This window comes from Scomber scombrus, chromosome 4 (genome assembly GCF_963691925.1).
Source record: "Scomber scombrus chromosome 4, fScoSco1.1, whole genome shotgun sequence".
In the NCBI taxonomy this organism is placed as follows: Eukaryota; Metazoa; Chordata; class Actinopteri; order Scombriformes; family Scombridae; genus Scomber; species Scomber scombrus.
The window spans coordinates 32,046,982-32,069,153 of NC_084973.1; the positions used below are offsets into that span (position 1 = coordinate 32,046,982).

Here is a 22,172-nt window from a genome sequence, read left to right on the forward strand (position 1 = left end):
GCTCCTGAATAAGTGAAACAACAATGAGAAAATGCATGCCAGAAGGCTCTGCAGCGCTGCCTGGTCCACACTGCGCAGCTGCCCGGCAGCACAAAAGGCGCGAAACCAAAAACATCCACAAAAAGTATACCAATGGCCAAAACAACACAAAACAGCTACCCGATGTTAGCGGCATTTACATCATACAATATGCGCCAAAAATGTAAACACAAAGAGATCGTTCTTCAAAGAAAACTGCCAAAAATCACAGCAGCAATTCCTACCTCAACTTAACCTCATCAATGCAAAACAGCACTGTGAGGAGCTGACGTGTGTCCTACGGAAACCCAGGAGGTACAGAAAGAGGTGACAGCCAAAAAGGTAGTTTCCTCAGGAAACGCAAATAACAATAAAATAAAACAACTAATTGAGATAAAAATCACAAATATTCAACAAAATGAATAAATGATAAATAAAATCCCCAAATATAATTTGAAAACAAAAAATAATAAAGTGCATTTTCCAACTCTGTTACATAAATACTTTTATACTACATACTTCCATCCTACACATTACACAGTAAACGACCAGATAGTAAGCAGACCGTTTACAGTAAACTGGCCAACCTGCTCAGTGAGGCGTCTATTTATATATGTCTATGGTCCCAGCCCCCTCCCACGACTGACAGATATAGATAGCAGCACATAGCGGCTCCTCACTTTCCGTAGTCAGTAGACAAGCACAAGTTCCCTTCCCTGACCTGTCTCTAACCCTCCCGCACAAAACAGGAAGTATCACAAACAATAATGTAAAAATACGAAAACACGTTGCATGATTCAAGACATCTGAATTACATTATAATCCTTACTTTTATAACATTTAGGCTATTTGTTGTTAGGTTGTATTTATTTCATTTCGCTCTCCTTAAACTGACAGCTGCGGCCAACACGCTTCAAAACGCCCAACTTTTACTTTGAAGGCTGTTTCCGGCACTCGACTTCCTTTTTCAATTTTCATTGTACAACTTGGATAGAGGAACAGGCGGACGCTTTGTGAGTTTTTCACAGAGCAGAACTACTACAAGAGCAGCATGGAGGAGAACCAGAACCCGGACTCACCCTCTGCTACCACCGATAAACAGGTCAGTTTCTCAGCCGTAAAAACTACTAAAAGGTTTCAGTGTTTCCTTCTATTTCGTACAAGCTTCGCTCTGTAGTGAAACTAGTGATACCAAACAAAGTTCAACGTTATCCCCCATAAAAACCATCTCCCTCCCGATTTACTATTCTTTCATTATTCATTATCCTGCAGTAAACCGACGATAATAAGACTGCTTTAAGTAAATATATTTAAACAGAAGCGGAGATGGCGAGTAGCTTTTGTAGCCTGAAGTCACGATTTCTGTGGGGGGTCGGAAAAGTCTACAAGTAACTCATTATTGAGCACCGCCTCCATTGTAATTAGCATGTGTTAGTGCCAGGAGAAAAAACCTTTAACTAGACCAGTTGAAACTTACGGTTCTCCACAACATGTATTTTCAATTAATAAAGAAAGAACAATGAGTCAAGCAGAGTTCAGTGGACTGTGCATCAAAAATGTGGTTCAAGCAAACAGAGAGCTGTTCATGCAACAAACACACTGAATGGCTGTTGGTGAATCTCATTGTTATAGTACATCTGTTTGAGCTTTACCTGGGGAGGAGCTCAGTTTTCTTTGTATCCTTCTCTTTCATGTGTTTGAGGATTTTACACAGTTATTTCCAAGCTTTCCTCTGTAACTTCAGGGACTTTTACTCCATTATCTCAAACTATTACTAAAGTTACAGTATATTGGCTTTGTTCCAGTGAGTAATGGTTTATTTTTATTTATACTAAAATAACAATGTGTCTCAAAGCCTTTATCAGCTTTAATGCATAATAAGTTTATATTCCAAGCTTTTCTTAAAATACATCTCTTCTTTCTTCTTACAAGTGTCCATTTCTTCATCACAGGTTTTTAAGCTTTTTATTAGATTAAATTAACTGGGTAATCATAAAGTCATGCAGTCTTTCTTTCCAGTTCATCAACATTTTCTAGCTCAATATCTGGATTTGCGTCAGTATCAGGCCATTACAGGATATTGTCCTGTAGCTGTGGCTAGCACACGTGACCAACATTAAGATTAACAGTATGGCTCCTATTGTCAGGCTTACTTTAGTTAAAATATATGTCAAAGACGTATAGGATTTTCCACAGGTCTGTAGAAGCCAATAACATAATAACCGCAGATAACGTAGTAAATTTGCCCATTTTTAATGTAATGAGATAATAATACAATAAAAGTCCTGAACCAATAATGTAATAACTTATGGCCAGTAATGTAATAAGTTATTACGTTACTGGCCTCTCTGTCTCTCTCACTCTCTCTTTGCAAATGTAATAACTGGTGCCGATAACATAATAATATACTAATATCACCTTGTTGAAGTTTCATTTATTGGATATAACTGTAATAATGAATACACTCTCTCTGTGTCTCTTTCTGTCTGACTGTCTGACTGTCTCTCACAGACAGACTCAAAGAGAGTGTGCATGCATTTTCACAGTTATATCCAGTAAATGAAACCTAAATACTAGGGATGTCCCGATCCGATATTTGGATCGGATCGGCCGCCGATATTAGCAAAAAATGCATATCAATATCGGATCGGCCTGCATGGGAAAATCCCGATCCGGACTCCCGATCCAGTTTGTTTTCAAAACTCCGGTCCGTGTTTTCCGGTCCAGCGCACCGCAGTAGGTAATCCATTCCAGTTTTTTCAGCTTTCCCCCCCAAATCCGGTCCGCGTTTTTCAGCACACCTAGCGACCTGTCCAGCATCCCACTATTTATTTTCTACTCAGCTTTTTTGTGTGTTTTGCTTTTTTAATACAGTTTACAATATTGTTTGCACTGATGGCTTTTTAAGCCTTGGTTTACACTCTTGTTGTTCAAGAGCAGAGCATTGATGCCAATTCAGTTTGTGTGGTTAATTGACTATTTATTATTTTGTCTATTTTGTGTTTATTTAACCCTGTTAAGAATAAACAGGTCAGCTTCTCATTACCAACCATTGTGGATTATTCAAATTAACCTAATTAAGTTGGCTAGTTGTTCTTAAGAGTAAAACCCTTTTCAACATGATTATAACAACAAAATAAGTAAATATCTTTAATCTTTAATACATGCCTGGATCGGCCGGTATCGGTATCGGCCTATGCTAAAAGCTACAATATCGGTATCGGATCGGAAGTGCAAAAAGCTGGATCGGGACATCCCTACTAAATACTGTGATATTAGTATATTATTACATTATTGGCTTCAGTTATTACATTAATAACATTACATTATTGGTTCAGGACTCTTTTTTTTAACGTTATTGGCTTATTACATTAAAAAATGAGTAAATGTATTATGTTATCTGTTGTTAAGTTATTGGCTTCTATAAGGTCAATGTTAAGATAATAAAAATAGTAATATCTATTGCAGTAGTTCAAACATTAAGACTGTTGTGTCCACAAACATTCATAACAACATTTTAAATGAGGTGATTTTTGTGGCACTGTCCTTAAAACTGTGGTGTGACCGTGATTTATCTTGAAATAAATACATTTCCTTATCATATTTAACATTTGTTGTACAAGTTTTCAGTAAAATAATCGTGATTATGATTTTTGCCATAATCGTCCAGCCCTTATTGAACATCGTCGATCGTCCATTTCCTGGACATCGGCCAACCCTAGTGAACATAGTTCAGTTAAAAACAAAACAATAATTTTTTTATTTTAACATTTAACATGTTGAATTTCACTTGACTTAAATAGTTAAATAATTCCTCTCTGATGATTTATTTAACAACTAGGGATGCACCGAAATGAAAATTCTTGGCCAAAACCGAAAATGAGGAAACCAAGGCCGAAAACCGAAACACAGAAAGATTATTAGTACCATTGCATTTATGGCTATGACTGTGTACTAACCTCACTAAAATCAAGGCTTTGAATTCAAAGAATAAATCAATTACAAAAGTATGAAAATATTTATTTAGCAATGACATTACAACAATGCACAATATAAAATTAAATTATGTTAAAAATAACACTTAATGTTACAATTGGTGGAGGGTTGCGATCGGTATCGGTCTAATAAGCAGCAACACAGAGCTATACGGACGCTTTACTCTCACACGCGCTGCATTTATAGTCACACAAACACACACACCTTCTACTGTGCTGTGCGCTTCTCCGTCTCTAAGCGGGTTCTCTGCATCCATCACGGCCCGGATCATTTCTCGTGCACGCTGCTTTAATCCCACCTGATCGAAGTAATGATCTTTATAACGCGGATCGAGTACAGTCGCAATGAAGTGCGGAGGATCCAAATAGATCTCAGTGAAACGTGTGCTGGCAGACTCTAAGAGTGTACTACACTTTAGTGCTGCAATTAAAGGAATAACGTCTGCTACAGATGCATCAGAGGAGCTGATCTCTTTAGTTAGCTGTTTCGGCCGTGTTGTTTCGGTGATAAAAGTATTTCAGCCGAAAACTGAAAATGCGCTTTTGGGCCATTTTCGGCCGAATATTTTGGGTGGCCGAATTTTCGGTGCATCCCTATTAACAACACATAACCGTCATGTCAACACAATACATCAGTGTTCTTCATTTCTGCTTTACCTAGTTTATCTTTACATAGATCTCTTTCTAAATCCCTCTTAAAATTACATTTTCTTTTTTACAGTATAAAACTGGTTCAAGACCAACTATTTATGTCTAGTGAAACTCTGCATGTTAAATGTTAAAATAAAAAATGATTGGTTTTCCAGTAATGCTGTTTTGTTTTTAACTGAACTATGTTCACTAATACATGAAAGTGAGATCTTTCCAGTAACATTTTGTCATTAACATACTGCTCAATCTATTATTAATAATCTAATGATGTCACTTATAATAATGTAGCAGTGAAAGGAAGCAAAAACCATTTTGTTAACACTGCACTTTCTACATGAACTTTTAATACTTATGATTTTTTTTGTACAGGAATTTTACTTTCAGTGTACTGCACATGAGTGGGAGGATGGAAAATTCTTCAAACTAAAAGTAAACATTTTCTAGCGTTGTTTGCAACAAAGTGAAACCTTGGTTATATACTGTTACCCCACCAAACACACAAACAAACTAACCACTAAATGTGAGTATCCTATTTTAGGTGTGCCACTTGACATTATCATTTACCGTGATATTTTTAACCAATCATAGTGGCACATCTCTGATTAGGACCTTAATCATCTTCAGATGTCTGGTTTTGTCTGAACAGTCCATATCAATTTCTCTACAGTTTTTTGATTGTCTTGTTTGTTGCTTTGGGTTTTTTTTATAAATGGTCTCATTTTATTTTATTAAATGGGGAAAAACTAATAATGGGTTCACACAAAGGTCAGAAGAGGTCTAGATGTCCTGAATTAGTCTGGTCAGGGTCAAGTTTAAGAAACCCTGGATCCTTGCAATGACCCCTTTAATTTGCTCCTCTTACTACTGCTGTGTTTTATCTGCAGAGGAAGGTTCCTGATTAGCAGACACACTGATCAGTAGGATGTGACACACCTTGGCCTTCTGAGCCCCATTTATGAAGCCAGAAAAGCTGCTGGTCCAGCTTCTGTCCTCTCCCCAACATTCTCCTACTTTGTTTTCTTGGTTCTTTTACTTTGTTTCACCATCCAACGCCACACACCACACATTCACCCAACCACTCCTTACATGACCGATTTTAAAGACTAACCCTACTTTTTCTTTTCTGTGTTTATTTTGACTATTTTATTTTAAATAAGATTCTTTTGCACTATATTGAATACCCATGTTACTCCCCTTTTCTGTCACAGTCTAGAGCCAGGCTGTGACAAATGGGCCTCAGGAGCCATTTTGACATTTCCCATACTGTAACTCTATGGTCTTAGATAATTTCCTCTTTTGTGTCACCTAACTTAATATCTCTTTCTTTCTTTCTTTGTATGTTTGTCTGTTTTCATAGAAACAAAGAAGAATAAAGATACTCAAAATGCACTGCTGTCAGCGCTGTGACAAAGCCTTCACAACATCCAGGTATTTACAGAGTCACCAGAAAACTCATACCGGAGAGAAGCTATACAGCTGTGAGCAATGTGGGAAAACTTTCAGTGTAGGCACAGATCTAAAAATCCACCAACGCATTCACACTGGAGAGAAGTCGTACAGCTGTGAGCAATGTGGGAAAACATTCAATCGAGTGGGTAATCTAAAAATCCACCAACGCATTCACACTGGAGAGAGGCCGTACAGCTGTGAGCAATGTGGGAAAACTTTTACTCAAGACAGTAATCTAAAAATCCACCAACGCATTCACACTGGAGAGAGGCCGTACAGCTGTGAGCAATGTGGGAAAACTTTCAGTCATGACAGTAGTCTAAAAATCCACCAACGCATTCACACTGGAGAGAAGCCATACAGCTGTGAGCAATGTGGGAAAACTTTCACTCGAGACAGTCATCTAAAAAGCCACCAACGCATTCACACTGGAGAAAAGCCATACAGCTGTGAGCAGTGTGGGAGAACTTTTACTCAAGACAGTCATCTAAAAAGCCACCAACGCATTCACACTGGAGAGAAGCCATACAGCTGTGAGCAATGTGGGAAAACTTTCACTCGAGACAGTCATCTAAAAAGCCACCAACGCATTCACACCGGAAAAAAGCCATACAGCTGTGAGCAGTGTGGGAAAACTTTTACTCAAGACAGTAGTCTAAAAATCCACCAAAGCATTCACACTGGAGAGAAACCGTACAGCTGTGAGCAATGTGGGAAAACTTTTAGTCAGGACAGTAATCTAAAAATCCACCAACGCATTCACACTGGAGAGAAGCCGTACAGCTGTGAGCAATGTGGGAAAACTTTTAGTCAGGACAGTAATCTAAAAATCCACCAACGCATTCACACTGGAGAGAAGCCGTACAGCTGTGAGCAATGTGGGAAAACTTTCAGTCGTGACAGTAGTCTAAAAAGCCACCAACGCATTCACACTGGAGAGAAGCCGTACAGCTGTGAGCAATGTGGGAAAACTTTCAGTGAAGGCAGTCATCTAAAAAGCCACCAACGCATTCACACTGGAGAGAAGTCGTACAGCTGTGAGCAATGTGGGAAAACTTTCAATCGAGTAGGTAGTCTAAAAATCCACCAACGCATTCACACTGGAGAGAGGCCGTACAGCTGTGAGCAATGTGGGAAAACTTTCACTCACGACTGTAATCTAAAAATCCACCAACGCATTCACAATGGAGAGAAGCCATACAGCTGTGAGCAATGTGTGAAAACTTTTAGTAGAGACAGTCATCTAAAAAATCACCAACGCATTCACACTGGAGAGAGGCCGTACAGCTGTGAGCAATGTGGGAAAACTTTTACTCAAGACAGTAGTTTAAAAACCCACCAACGCATTCACACTGGAGAGAAGCCGTACAGCTGTGAGCAATGTGGGAAAACTTTTAGTCAAGACAGTAATCTAAAAATCCACCAACGCATTCACACTGGAGAGAAGCCGTACAGCTGTGAGCAATGTGGGAAAACTTTCAGTCAAGACAGTAGTCTAAAAAGCCACCAACGCATTCACACTGGAGAGAAGCCATACAGCTGTGAGCAATGTGGGGAAACTTTTAGTCAAGACAGTCATCTAAAACAACATCAACGCATTCACACTTGAGAGAAGCCATACAGCTGTTAGCAATGTGGGGAAACTTTTAGTCAAGACAGTCATCTAAAAAAACATCAACGCATTCACCAGTTTTTCAGCAAACCTCTGTTTTAGCACTACATGCTTGCTCATGTAGGAATGTTGGGTCACTTTTAGCCGAATTTAAAGAGTATGGTCTAGACCTTCTCTATGTGTACAGTGTTTTGAGATGACTTTTGTTGTCATTTGGTACAATATAAATAAAGATTGATTGATTGATTCTGTTTTACTACTTTCTTGTCTAGAGGAAGTATTTGTTTGTAGAGAGTGCTGTTTATGTACAAATATGTGTCAGACTTTATTTCAGTCTTGTTTCATTTGGTATTTTTTAAGTTTATTGTATCTTGTGTTGTGCATTTAATTAGGTTGCATGTTTTAATGTTCTTGTTGGTTGTAATACAACGGTGAATGACTGCAAAGACCAGCAGATGGTCACTTGTCATTTGTAAATTATCTACTCACGACTTTCCCATCAGTAATGTAGGTAAATATATGCGTACAATACAAGAGGAACTTGTGAACTGCTAGTTTGAATGTACGTTATATGCAAACTGCAGTTTGTGTTTCAATTGTATTCAAACTATCTTAATATGCATAATTATAAAGAAGGTTGAATAAAGACATAAACCTGGGCTGTGTGTTTTATTTGAGCACCAAATGACACGTTACACTTAAAATTATAAAAAGATTCCAGTACCAGAGTGGCTTTAGAAAAAAATCCACAGCATGTTTATATCAAAGTAAGTAAAAAGCTTATGATTCCATACGGAGATGATCTTTTGATGAAAAATGAATAAGCTAGGCATAAGTGTAAGGATGTGTAACTGGATGAAAGATTTCCTTTGGAATACAACATTTGAAGTTAAAGTTGGATCAGAAATCTCAGGAAGCTTTGACATTATATATGGGATACCTCAAGGTAGCGCCATCAGCGTTATTCTATTTAATATCATGATTAATGACATCTTTGAAAGGACAGGAGCAGGTATGCAGTCATCATTGTAGCAAGAGCCATCTGGGAAAGGGGAAACATTACTCATGTTTTGAAATGTGTACAATGCATAAACCATCAGTGATAGTTTGATGATGAATATAGAAGTATATTAATGGCGCTTTTCCTCTACACAGTTCCAGCACGACTCGAGTTGACTCAGGTTATTTTGCGTTTCCATCAGGGATAGTACCTGGTACCTGGTACTTTTTTAGTACCTGCTCTGGTGAGGTTCCAAGCAGGCCGAGCCGATACTAAATCTGACGTCAACAGACTGCCGGCCACTGATTGGTCAGAAGAGTTGTCGCTGGAAGAGTCATGAGCCGTCCCACACAAGAATCAAACACGGCATTTTTAAATTCCGGCAACAGCGTTACAGCGATTCGTTTCTCTTCTCTTGCTTTGTGTGTGACAGAAAACCACATACAGCAGAGCAAGTACACTATCACCTCCATGTCCTCCATTGTTGATGTGTTTGTGTCGCGTATAAAACAAAGTCACAGCAGTTTCGCGGAGCCATGCTATGACGACCGCGCCCACGTTGAGTAGGTACTATAGTAATGGAAAAGGTTGTTCAAGGTACCAAACCGAGTCGAGTCGAGCCGAGTAGTGCTAGAACTGTATAGTGGAAAAGCGCCATTGAGCATTCACAAGGACAGCTATACTTTCTCTCAGTGAGTGGAACATCTGCATTTGCCATGACAGAGGCCCAACACTTACAAACAAAAGTGACCCGTTGACAGGAAAACCAGTTGATTTCTAACACCAGGTTTTCAGTGTTGTCACAGTGCTAGATAAAGCAGCCATTTATGTTACATTGCATCCTCCTTACTGTGGTTAATACATCAAGTTATAAGTAGTAAGCCTGCATCATTCATCAGAGCACCAACACTTACCTTTTAGTTTGTTTGAGTTAAAGAGGGCCATCACCAGGAAAAGATGGCATTTGTGTTGTATATTAGCTCATATGGAGGACAGTGCTTTCCTAGCAATGTTAAAATTGTTTAACAAAGTTTTGAGAACAGGTAAAAATTCCAGAAGCTGAAAACGATCAATTATTGTACCAATTTTGAAACTGGAGAATCTATCTAATTACAGAGCAATAGTACTTGCATCACAACTTGGTAAAACTATGAAGCAAATGGTAATGGAGATATTAACTTATTTTAATAGAAAGTAGATCAACCACTACTTGTAATGAAATAGGCAAATAAATAGTTACACAAATATCTTATACGTATAGGCCCTTTTCAAGAGGATGATAAGCAAGACAGGTTTGACTCAGTGAAAATACAAAGAATACATTTATTCTCCACAAGAAAAAAAACAACACAATTTACTTAACTTAAATTTGGCCCATAATAATAATAAAAATATACCAATCTGAATGTATCCCTTCTTCAGAGCTCTTTCAATATTTAAGAAATAAACAGATTGATAGATTAAATTAAATTGTCCAACCTTCAGATCTTTTATTAAAACCAGGGAAGTATCACATTCAGTTCAATACAACTATTTAGTCCTTCATTATTTCCCCCTCAGATGCAAATTGTTTATTTTCCTTGAAAGTTAAGTTGAGTTCAGTCAAGTCAGTGAGTTTATTTTTCCAATTCAACTATGTAGTTTCAGTTCAGTTAGTGGCTGCCTTTTTTCCTCTCATTTTGCTTAACTGTAATCCAAATGGAGATCCGGACGGACAGACGGTCCAGGTCTACGTCCAAGTCTTGGCTCTGATTCTCCCACACATGAAAGCAGTGGTCGCTGATATACGTCCTGCTTGCTTATTATTATAGAAAAACACAAAGACTCCTCATGAGGAACCACAGGGATGTTTGTCAGGGCAGCGTTCTGTAACAAAGACACACAAACAGGATGGAGGACGACAGAACAGACGGAAAAGTTTTAGATGAGGTGTGTTTGTTTGGTTCTGTACCTTCATCAGGAGCTTCTGGTTCTTCATATCCTGCTTCCAGGGCATCACATAGAGTTTGGGGATCATAGCATGTCGGGCTGAGAACGTTGGGATGTGCATGAATAATAAAGAAAACTGCAGTACTTTTACTGTAATACGACATCACTCATAATACTGCAGTACTTTTTCTGTAATCAAATGATAATTTGTAAATACAGAACATGAGTGATTTTGAAAAAACAAGAAAAGGAAAAAAGGTATCTTAGCTTTGTAGTGAATATTATTATTATTTTTTGGCTTCATGGGTACAAGGCCAGGTCCTCATCCTCATCCACATCCTCATCTTCATTCTCGTCCTTGTCCTCATCCCCCTCATCACCCTCCTCATCATCCTCCTCGCCCTCATCATCCTTGTCATCCCCTCCATCCTCATCATCCTTGTCATCCCCTTGATCCTCATCATCCTCGTCATCCCCTGCATCTTCGTAATCATCATCTGCACCACAGATTCTTCAGCTCGGCTGGTTCCAGTAGGGACATTACAGTAGGGCTGAAGTGGCGATCCAACCCTGAACCACTAGAAACGTTTGTTTTGTTTTGTTTCTTTTAATGATACTTGAGGGTTTTTTTACATTGCTATTGTTGTTATTATTTTGTTAGCATTTTATTTTGTTGAATTAGAAAGGGAAAATGGGGTTGAACGAACCACCTGTTAGGTAGAGACCAAAATAGAAATGAATAGTTTAATTATAGCTTAATTAGTAAAAAAGACTAAACAAAGACATTTTAATCATTTAAATTTAGCACTTAATCCTAAATTTTATTAATAATTAACAATAATTAGATAATCACCCGACAGGTGGATTCCAGATTTTATGTAAAGAAAAGAGGGAAAAGTCTGTTTATTTTTGTATTTATTTATTTTTATACATGTGGTAGAGTCATTGTTATGTCTGGTAAATGTTGTTATTTTGAGAAAAGAGAAAGAACTGATTATTGAAATTAAATAAATTGTATAATTACCTTTTAATCATAACAGTTTGTGTTTGGTGTCCAGTTGCTTTTCGATGCCCATTTCTCCTGAGCGAATTTAGACTTCTGAGACGCTGGTCCAAATTGTATGCGAGTCCTCTCTTGTGTTATAGAGAGGCTATCTAATTTTAAAGAAAGTCTACTTCTGGTTGTTACAAAAGCACTTTGTAACATTGTTTTGAAAAGTGCTATATAATAAACTTCTTCTTCTTCTTCTTCTTCTTATCATTATTATTATTATTATTATTATTATTATTATTATTATTATTGTTATTATTATTATTATTATTAATATTATTATTATTATTATTATTATTATTATTATTATTGTAGTTTCAGTTCAGTTAGTGGCTGCCTTTTTTTTCTCTCATTTTGCTTAACTGTAATTCAAGTGGAGATCCGGACGGACGGACGGTCCAGGTCTACGTCCAAGTCTTGGCTCTGACTCTCCCACACGTGAAAGCAGTGGTCGCTGATATACGTCCTGCTTGCTAAAGATCCTCTGTCTCCTCTCTCAGAAATCGACCATAATAAAATAACCTGCATATTGTACAAGTTATATACACCTATTGTCAAACGATTGTTTTAATTATGCAGATTGATATCAAGATATTACGATTATTCCCCTAAACCTTTATCAGTTTATTACTGGCTTAAATTTTCAAAAACAGAAGATAAAAAAACATGCCCATGAAATAAAACTAAAATTCACAAGATTTCTGCTAGCAACATATAATGCTGAAATATATTCACAAAATCAAGTACTTGGAAGAAACGGGGCTATTAGAGAGAATTTGAAAACTCAGGTGGGTTTTTGCCTGATAATCTGCTGTTCCACATTTCAGTCCGGTAGGTGGCAGTATTGCGCCTTTAATCTAGTTTGCCAACCGATAAACAAACCAGAGGAAGAAGAAGACAAAGAAGAAGAAGGCTGTGTTCGAAATCGCATACTAAATACTTTTACACTACATACTTCCATCCTACACACTACACACTAAACGACCAGATAGTAAGCAGACCGTTTACAGTAAACTACACGATAACCCACAATGCATTTCGTTCCCACCTGAGCTGAAATCAGCAGGCTGAAGCTGATTTAATTTTAGCTTTAACTCTGTAAATATACCACTTTGTTGACATTTCTAACCTTTTTATGTGAGAAAGTAGCCTTTTGTATACATAATATGCCGCTAATTTGTCCAAATAACACCTGTTTAAAGTTTTGTTCCTGCGAATTCGGAGCCACTCAAGTTAGCCGTAGCGTGTAACACACTTCCTGTCATTTTCACAAAATAAAACACCCGTTACCTTTTTATTATTAAGAAAACAATAACAATAGAATTGGTACTTTTATTTTGAAATCGGGAAGCGAACATACCCTCGCTGTGGTGATCTGTGACGTTTGTATTTTGGGGTTTTTTCAGAAGTGACGTTGCATCTTGGGTAATGTGAGTGTAAGCGGTCAGCTCTTGATGCATACTCTGCATTTCTGGCAAATCTAGTAAACCATCCGGAAACTTCTCGCATACTCTAAATCGCATACTACGCAGATGAAACCAGGCGGGGCGCTCCGGTCCTCTGAAATGATGCCAACGCGGAAGTAACTTAAAACTGCATTCTATCAAAAGGCCACCAGGGGGCGACCGTTTTGGTGTCAAAAGGACTTCCCTCTCTATACAAGTCAATGGAGAATTCACCAACTTCTCACTTGATTTCTAACCCCAGTAAACGTTTTCAAAATGTGTTTATGGTCTCAATCGCTAATTTAAAGCCTTCTTCAATGCAGTATGATGTTCATTTGGGACATTTTGCTCTCCCTGATTTCATATTTGACGATAAAGCAGAAATGTTGTGTTAAAACAGAATCTGCAGTAACATATTTAAACAGATGCTGAAGCTCCAGTGATGAAGACCTCTGTAAGCAGTTACAGCTGTAAACACTGACACCTTGTGGTGAACATGAGAACTACAGCACCTTACTGAGCTGTGATATACTGATCAAATCTATGTTATTGATTTTTATACAGGTGGGCAAATGTATAAAAGTGAAAGTGACATATATTGGCTCATGTCAATATCAACTAATATAAACCAAATAAACCAAATAATGATTAACTATAGTAGTAAGTATAGTAGTAAACTTTATTTGTACAGCACCAATGTTTAAAACATATACACTGTTGTTATCTATGTGCTTCTCTCTCTCTCCTATTCTTGCTCTCTCTCCCCCCTACCCCAACCGGTCGAGGCAGATGTTCTCCCACTTTGAGCCTGGTTCTGCCTGAGGTTTTTTTCCTTTTAAAAGGGAGTTTTTTCTTGCCATTGTCGCTAAGTGCTTGCTCATGTGGGAATGTTGGGTCTGTTTAAAATTAAAACCTGAAGAGTACGGTTTAGAACCTGCTCTATGTGTAAAATGCCTTGAGATAACTTTGTTGTGATTTGGCGCTATACAAATAAACATTGATTGATTGATTGATTGATTATATTATTTGGTTGTTTTGAGCATGTATGAGTAAAAAATGAGTGGACCAAGTATTAAACCTTGAAGCTTTCCACGTGGATTTAAAACCAAAACTTATAAATAAAAAAGAAGAAAAACCTGCTTGAATAAAAAAACAAAAAATTGAACACTCAGCTGTGTTAAAAACTACGGGTCATTTTGTAGAGCTTAAGCAGGCTCAGTTTAATGAAGTCTTTAGGTTTGGTAAAGCCGCCTGGTCGTCACCACAGAGTCCTGACTGTGGCAGAGACGCTCCCGACCACAAAAACACAAAGACTCCTCATGAGGAACCACAGGGATGTTTGCCAGGGCAGCGTTCTGTAACAAAGACACACAAACAGGATGGAGGACGACAGAACAGACGGAACAGTTTTAGATGAGGTGTGTTTGTTTGGTTCTGTACCTTCATCAGGAGCTTCTGGTTCTTCATATCCTGCTTCCAGGGCATCACATAGAGTTTGGGGATCATAGCATGTCAGGCTGAGAACGTTGGGATGTGGGAGTGGGATCGCCTGGGGAAAAAATCAATCATAATGAATTCATATAGAACAATTTATACAGTGGAACTAATTTAAAGTCCTTCAAATAAAAACATATAAGTTAAGAATCGAGGGGAAAAACTAGAATATCAACACAGACATGCATGAATGATAAAGAAAACAAGCTAAAAACTTGATTAAACAACTGAAAATTATCCAATATTTCACTAAGAAGCAACGATTTGAGGAAAATGAATCAAATTTGTGTATCAGAACTTAGTTTTTTATTCTTTCCTCTCCCATTAATCATCTCACCACCCCTCACATTTATCTGCTGACCCTTTGGAGGGGCCCCACCCCTAGGTTGGGAACCACTGGACTAAACTAGCTAACTGTATATAAAGTAGTGTAAACTAGCTCCACCTCCAGCAGCTACAACAGTAACATGCTGCTCTAACACTGATGCTTCACTATTAATAATATAATGATGTCATATATAATAATATATCAGTCAGAGGGACCAAACCACTACTTTATTGTAATACTGCATACTACATCACTATAATACTGCAGTACTTTTACTGTAATACTGCATACTACATCACTCATAATACTGCAGTACTTTTACTGTAATACTGCATACTACATCACTCATAATACTGCAGTACTTTTACTGTAATACTGCATACTACATCGCTCATAATACTGCAGTACTTTTACTGTAATACTGCATATTACATCACTCATAATACTGCAGTACTACAGAGAGAATTTGAGAACTTTGCATGCTAATCTGCTGTTCCACATTTCAGTCCGGTAGGTGGCGGTAATGCACCTTTAAACTAGTTTGCCAACAGATAAATAACCAGTGGAAGAAGAAGACAAAGAAGAAGAAGAAGAAAAGCGGACAACAAAGAGAAGTGACCTGCTAGTTTTTGACAAAGCAGAACTACTACTAGAGCAGCATGGAGGAGAACCAGAACCCGGACTCACCCTCTGCTACCACCGATAAACAGGTCAGTTTCTCAGCCGTAAAAACTACTAAAAGGTTTCAGTGTTTTCTTCTATTTCGTACAAGCTTCGCTCTGTAGTGAAACTAGTGATACCAAACAAAGTTCAACGTTATCCCCCATAAAAACAATCTCCCTCCCGATTTACTATTCTTTCATTATTCATTATCCAGCAGTAAACCGACGATAATAAGACTGCTTTAAGTAAATATATTTAAACAGAAGCGGAGATGGCGAGTAGCTTTTGTAGCCTGAAGTCACGATTTCTGTGGGGGGTCGGGAGAGTCTACAAGTAACTCATTATTGAGCACCGCCTCCATTGTAATTAGCATGTGTTAGTGCCAGGAGAAAAAACCTTTAACTAGACCAGTTGAAACTTACGGTTCTCCACAACATGTATTTTCAATTAATAAAGAAAGAACAATGAGTCAAGCAGAGTTCAGTTGACTGTGCATCAAAAATGTGATTCAACAAACAGAGAGCTGTTCATGCAACAAACACACTGAATGGCTGTTGGTGAATCTCATTGTTATAGTACATCTGTTTGAGCTTTACCTGGGGAGGAGCTCAGTTTTCTTTGTATCCTTCTCTTTCATGTGTTTGAGGATTTTACACAGTTATTTCCAAGCTTTCCTCTGTAAATTCAGGGACTTTTACTCCATTATCTCTAAGACTATTACTAAAGTTACAGTATATTGGCTTTGTTCCAGTGAGTATTGGTTTATTTTTATTTAAACTAAAATAACAATGTGTCTCAAAGCCTTTATCAGCTTTAATGCATAATAAGTTTATATTCCAAGCTTTTCTTAAAGTACATCTCTTCTTTCTTCTTACAAGTGTCCATTTCTTCATCACAGGTTTTTAAGCTTTTTATTAGATTATAATTGGTCTGTATTGTCTGTTTCATTTTGATAGTTAACTGGGTAATCATAAAGTCATGCAGTCTTTCTTTCCAGTTCATCAACATTTTCTAGCTCAATATCTGGATTTGCGTCAGTATCAGGCCATTACAGGATATTGTCCTGTAGCTGTGGCTAGCACACGCGACTAACATTAAGATTAACAGTATGGCTCCTATTGTCAGCCTTACTTTAGTTAAAATATGGGTCAAAGACGTATAGGATTTTCCACAGGTCTGTAGAAGCCAATAACATAATAACCGCAGATAACGTAGTAAATTTGCCCATTTTTAATGTAATGAGATAATAATACAATAAAAGTCCTGAACCAATAATGTAATAACTTATGGCCAGTAATGTAATAAGTTATTACGTTATTGGCCTCTCTGTCTCTTTCACTCTCTCTTTGCAAATGTAATGACTGGTGCCGATAACATAATAATATACTAATATCACCTTGTTGAAGTTTCATTTATTGAATATAACTGTGAAAATGCATTCTCTCTCTCTGTCTCTCTGTCTGTCTGACTGTCTGACTGTCTCTCACAGACAGACTCAAAGAGAGTGTGCATGCATTTTCACAGATATATCCAGTAAATGAAACCTAAATACTGTGATATTAGTATATTATTACATTATTGGCTTCAGTTATTATATTAATAACATTACATTATTGGTTCAGGACTCTTTTTACGTTATTGGCTTATTACATTAAAAAACGGGTAAATGTATTATGTTATCTTTATGTTATAAGACTGTTGTGTCCACAAACATTCATAACAACATTTTAAATGAGGTGATTTTTGTGGCACCGTCCTTAAAACTGTGGTGTGGCCGTGATTTATCTTGAAATAAATACATTTCCTTATCATATTTAACATTTGTTGTACAAGTTTTCAGTAAAATAATCGTGATTATGATTTTTGCCATAATCGTCCAGCCCTTATTGAACATCGTCGATCGTCCATTTCCTGGACATCGCCCAACCCTAGTGAACATAGTTCAGTCAAAAACAAAACAATAATTTTTTTTATTTTAACATTTAACATGTTGAGTTTCACTTGACTTAAATATTTAAATAATTCCTCTCTGATGATTTATTTAACAACTAAGGATGCACCGAAATGAAAATTCTTGGCCAAAACCGAAAATGAGGAAACCAAGGCCGAAAACCGAAACACAGAAAGATTATTAGTACCATTGCATTTATGGCTATGACTGTGTACTAACCTCACTAAAATCAATGCATTGAATTCAAAGAATAAATCAATTACAAAAGTATGAAAATATTTATTTAGCAATGACATTACAACAATGCACAATATAAAATTAAATTATGTTAAAAATAACACTTAATGTTACAATTGGTGGAGGGTTGCGATCGGTATCGATCCGGGGGGGGGGGGGGGGGGGTTGCGATAGGTATCGGTCTAATAAGCAGCAACACAGAGCTATACGGACGCTTTACTCTCACACGCGCTGCATTTATAGTCACACAAACACACACACCTTCTACTGTGCTGTGCGCTTCTCTGTCTCTAAGCGGGTTCTCTGCATCCATCACGGCCCGGATCATTTCTCGTGCACGCTGCTTTAATCCCACCTGATCGAAGTAATGATCTTTATAACGCGGATCAAGTACAGTCGCAATGAAGTGCAGAGGATCCAAATAGATCTCAGTGAAACGTGTGCTGGCAGACTCTAAGAGTGTACTACACTTTAGTGCTGCAATTAAAGGAATAACGTCTGCTACAGATGTATCAGAGGAGCTGATCTCTTTAGTTAGCTGTTTCGGCCGTGTTGTTTCGGTGATAAAAGTATTTCAGCCGAAAACCGAAAATGCGCTTTTGGCCCATTTGCGGCCGAATATTTTGGTTGGCCGAATTTTCGGTGCATCCCTATTAACAACACATAACCGTCATGTCAACACAATACATCAGTGTTCTTCATTTCTGCTTTACCTAGTTTATCTTTACATAGTTCTCTTTCTAAATCCCTCATAAAATTACATTTTCTTTTTCTACAGTATAAAACTGGTTCAAGACCAACTATTTATGTCCAGTAAAACTCACCATGTTAAATTTTAAAATAAAAAATGATTGGTTGTCCAGTAATGCTGTTTTGTTTTTGACTGAACTATGTTCACTAATACAAGAAAGTGAGATCTTTCCAGTAACATTTTGTCATTAACATACTGCTCAATCTATTATTAATAATCTAATGATGTCACTTATAATAATGTAGCAGTGAAAGGAAGCAAAAACCATTTTGTTAACACTGCACTTTCTCCATGAACTTTTAATACTTATGATTTTTTTTGTACAGGAATTTTACTTTCAGTGTACTGCACATGAGTGGGAGGATGGAAAATTCTTCAAACTAAAAGTAAACATTTTCTAGCTTTGTTTGCAACAAAGTGAAACCTTGTTTATATACTGTTACCCCACCAAACACACAAAAAAACTAACCACTAAATGTGAGTATCCTATTTTAGGTGTGCCACTTGACAGTATCATTTACCGTGATATTTTTAACCAATGATAATCATAGTGGCACATCTCTGATTAGGACCTTAATCATCTTCAGATGTCTGGTTTTGTCTGAACAGTCCATATCAATCTCTCTACAGTTTTTTGATTGTCTTGTTTGTTGCTTTGGTTTTTTTTGTAAATGGTCTCATTTTATTTTATTAAATGGGGAAAAACTAATAATGGGTTCACACAAAGGTCAGAAGAGGTCTAGATGTCCTGAATTAGTCTGGTCAGGGTCAAGTTTAAGAAACCCTGGATCCTTGCAATGACCCCTTTAATTTGCTCCTCTTGTTACTGCTGTGTTTTGTCTGCAGAGTCAGGTTCCTGATTAGCAGACACACTGATCAGTAGGATGTGACACACCTTGGCCTTCTGAGCCCAATTTATGAAGCCAGAAAAGCTGCTGGTCCAGTCTCTGTCCTCTCCCCAACATTCTCCTACGTTGTTTTCTTGGTTCTTTTACTTTGTTTCACCATCCAACGCCACACACCACACATTCACCCAACCACTCCTTACATGACCGATTTTAAAGACTAACCCTACTTTTTCTTTTCTGTGTTTATTTTGACTATTTTATTTTAAATAAGATTCTTTTGCACTATATTGAATACCCATGATACTCCCCTTTTCTGTCACAGTCTAGAGCCAGGCTGTGACAAATGGGCCTCAGGAGCCATTTTGACATTTCCCATACTGTAACTCTATGGTCTTAGATAATTTCCTCTTTTGTGTCACCTAACTTAATATCTCTCTCTTTCTTTCTTTCTTTCTTTCTTCCTCTGTATGTTTGTCTGTTATCATAGAAACAAAGAAGAAGAAAGATACTCAAAATGCACTGCTGTCAGCGCTGTGACAAAGCCTTCACAACATCCAGGTATTTACAGAGTCACCAGAAAACTCATACCGGAGAGAAGCTATACAGCTGTGAGCAATGTGGGAAAACTTTCAGTGTAGGCAGAGATCTAAAAATCCACCAACGCATTCACACTGGAGAGAAGTCGTACAGCTGTGAGCAATGTGGGAAAACATTCAATCGAGGGGGTAGTCTAAAAATCCACCAACGCATTCACACTGGAGAGAAGCCATACAGCTGTGAGCAATGTGGGAAAACTTTTAGTAGAGACAGTCATCTAAAAATCCACCAGCGCATTCACACTGGAGAGAGGCCGTACAGCTGTGAGCAATGTGGGAAAACTTTTACTCAAGACAATAGTCTAAAAATCCACCAACGCATTCACACTGGAGAGAAGCCGTACAGCTGTGAGCAATGTGGGAAAACTTTCAGTGGAAGCAGTAGTCTAAAAAGCCACCAACGCATTCACACTGGAGAGAAGTCGTACAGCTGTGAGCAATGTGGGAAAACATTCAATCGAGGGGGTAGTCTAAAAATCCACCAACGCATTCACACTGGAGAAAAGCCGTACAGCTGTGAGCAATGTGGGAAAACTTTTAGTAGAGAAAGTCTTCTAAAAATCCACCAGCGCATTCACACTGGAGAGAGGCCGTACAGCTGTGAGCAATGTGGGAAAACTTTTACTCAAGACAATAGTCTAAAAATCCACCAACGCATTCACACTGGAGAGAAGTCGTACAGCTGTGAGCAATGTGGGAAAACATTCAATCGAGGGGGTAGTCTAAAAATCCACCAACGCATTCACACTGGAGAGAAGCCATACAGCTGTGAGCAATGTGGGAAAACTTTTAGTAGAGACAGTCATCTAAAAATCCACCAGCGCACTCACACTGGAGAGAGGCCGTACAGCTGTGAGCAATGTGGGAAAACTTTTACTCAAGACAATAGTCTAAAAATCCACCAACGCATTCACACTGGAGAGAAGCCGTACAGCTGTGAGCAATGTGGGAAAACTTTCAGTCTAGACAGTAGTCTAAAAAGCCACCAACGCATTCACACTGGAGAGAAGCCGTACAGCTGTGAGCAATGTGGGAAAACTTTCAGTCAAGACAGTAGTCTAAAAAGCCACCAACGCATTCACACTGGAGAGAAGCCATACAGCTGTGAGCAATGTGGCAAAACTTTTAGACAAGACAGTCATCTAAAAACACATCAATGCATTCACCAGTTTTTCAGCAAACCTCTGTTTTAGCACTACATGCTTGCTCATGTAGGAATGTTGGGTCACTTTTAGCTGAATTTAAAGAGTATGGTCTAGACCTTCTCTATGTGTACAGTGTTTTGAGATTACTTTTGTTGTCATTTGGTACAATATAAATAAAGATTGATTGATTGATTGATTGATCCTGTTTTACTACTTTCTTGTCTAGAGGAAGTCTTTGTTTGTAGAGAGTGCTGTTCATGTACAAATATGTCTCAGACTTTATTTAAGTCTTGTTGCATTTGGTATTTGTTTAAAGTTTATTGTATCTTGTGTTTTGCATCTAATTATGTTGCATGTTTTAATGTTCTTGTTGGTTGTAATACAACGGTGAATGACTGCAAAGACCAGCAGATGGTCACTTGTCATTTGTAAATTATCTACACACGACTTTCCCATCAGTAATGTAGGTAAATATATGCGTAAAATACAAGAGGAACTTGTGAACTGCCCGTTTGAATGTACGTTATATGCAAACTGCAGTTTGTGTTTCAATTGTATTCAAACTATCTTAAGTTAAAGTTGGATCAGAAATCTCAGGAAGCTTTGACATTATATATGGGATACCTCAAGGTTGCGCCATCAGCGTTATTCTATTTAATATCATGATTAATGACATCTTTGAAAGGACAGGAGCAGGTATGCAGTCATCATTGTAGCAAGAGCCATCTGGGAAAGGGGAAACATTACTCATGTTTTGAAATGTGTACAATGCATAAACCATCAGTGATAGTTTGATGATGAATATAGAAGTATATTAATGGCGCTTTTCCTCTACACAGTTCCAGCACGACTCGAGTTGACTCAGGTTATTTTGCGTTTCCATCAGGGATAGTACCTGGTACCTGGTACTTTTTTAGTACCTGCTCTGGTGAGGTTCCAAGCAGGCCGAGCCGATACTAAATCTGACGTCAACAGACTGCCGGCCACTGATTGGTCAGAAGAGTTGTTG

General features: G+C 37.8%; 1 pseudogene; it reads left to right on the forward strand.

Moving 5' to 3' along the window:
- LOC133978510 (zinc finger protein 208-like) overlaps positions 1–7,722 on the forward strand; it is a 355,630-nt pseudogene extending 347,908 nt beyond the window's left edge.
- Positions 7,723–22,172: the final 14,450 nt, after the last annotated feature.